Source organism: Schistocerca gregaria, chromosome 2 (genome assembly GCF_023897955.1).
Source record: "Schistocerca gregaria isolate iqSchGreg1 chromosome 2, iqSchGreg1.2, whole genome shotgun sequence".
In the NCBI taxonomy this organism is placed as follows: Eukaryota; Metazoa; Arthropoda; class Insecta; order Orthoptera; family Acrididae; genus Schistocerca; species Schistocerca gregaria.
In genome coordinates this window covers 889,374,696-889,376,284 of record NC_064921.1, presented here as the reverse complement: position 1 = coordinate 889,376,284, position 1,589 = coordinate 889,374,696, and the positions used below count along the sequence as shown (strand labels likewise).

Below are 1,589 nucleotides of genomic sequence, written 5' to 3'. Positions count from 1 at the left end.
GGAAGGTAAAAATCATAGAGGGAGACCAAGAGATGAATACGCTAAACAAATTCAGAAGGTTGCCCATACATCCAGCCCAATCATGGAGCACATTTACAAAATCTTCACGCTCGACAGATTTGTTAACAGAGGTCAGTCTGGTCACAATCCTACCTGGCCATCGAGGTCACATAATCTGTCAGCTTGTGATTACTTTTGGTTGGGAGCCCTCAAGTTATGGGTGTATTGCAACAACCCTCGTAGTCTTCAAGAACTGTATCACGGCATTTCATATGAGACTGCAGCAATACCAACAATCCAGCTTCGATATGCCTTCAGCAACTTGCTGACCAGAGAACTTACTGACCAGAGACCAGAAGAGCCAGGAGATGAATGTTGGTCACTTTCAACAGCTGATATAGTCAGGTTGGCACCGTATATCTTTTCCTCTGTTGTACTTCTTTATACTCTGGAACTCTGTTGGGCCATTTTTTTTTTTTTTTTTGCCCCACACTGTATAAAAACAGTCGTTATATTGTAAGTTACTGATAGATCTTTTATATTTTTATGCAATTCGTTCATTAACCGTGGAGTATTATGTTGGGGTTCTGTATTTTGATTTAAATGTTTTTAAGAATATGCTACACTTGTTATTGGAAATTCCAGATAGTTCCAGAATAAGATTTTCACTCTGCAGCGGAGTGTGAGCTGAGATGAAACTTCCCGGCAGATTAAAACTGTGTGCCGGGCCGAGACTCGAACTCGGGACCTTTGCCATTCGCGGGCAAGTGCTCTACCAACTGAGCTACCCAAGCACGACTCGCGCCCTGTCCTCACAGCTTTACTTCTGCCAATACCTCGTCTCCTACCTTCCAAACTTTACAGAAGTTCTCCTGCGAACCTGGCAGATCTAGCACTCCTGAAAGAAAGGATATTGTGGAGACATGGCTTAGCCACAGCCCGGGGGATGTTTCCAGAATGAGATTTTCACTCTGAAGCGGAGTGTGCACTTCTGTAAAGTTTGGAAGGTAGGAGACGAGGTACTGGCAGAAGTAAGGCTGTGAGGACGGGGCGTGAGTCGTGCTTGGGTAGCTCAGTTGGTAGAGCACTTGCCCGCGAAAGGAAAAGGTCCCGAGTTCGAGTCTCGGCCCGGCACACAGTTTTAATCTGCCATCAAGTTTCGTTCCAGATAGTATTTGGGCTGGTAGAAACCGATGTCGGTCGGTGAGGCCTGGCACAAAGTCGGCGTTCCGAAACATCGCGAAGGTGTTCTGCAAGATTCAGGTCAGGACTCTGTGCAGGCCAGTCCCCTACAGGGATGTGTTTGTCGTGTAACCACTCCACCACAGGCCGTGCATTATGAGCAGGTACTCGATCGTTTTGAAGGATGCATCGCCATCCACGAATTGCTCTTCAAAAGTGGGAAGCAAGAAGGAGCTTAAAACATCAATGTAGGCCTGCGCTATGATAGTGCCAAGTAAAAAAACAAGGGGTGCATGCCTCCTCCATGAAAAACACGACCACACCACAACACCACCGCCTCCGAATGTTACTGTTGGCACTACACACGCTGGCAGATGACGTTCACCGGGCATTCGCCATAGCCACAC

The 1,589-nt window shown here is 47.0% G+C and overlaps 1 non-coding gene across 1 annotated transcript; it reads right to left on the bottom strand.

Annotated features, from left to right (window-relative positions):
• Positions 1-720: 720 nt before the first annotated feature.
• Trnas-cga (transfer RNA serine (anticodon CGA)) lies at positions 721-795 on the bottom strand. The gene has a single exon. It is a non-coding gene; the product is annotated as a tRNA-Ser (tRNA).
• Between the last annotated feature and the right edge of the window lie 794 nt (positions 796-1,589).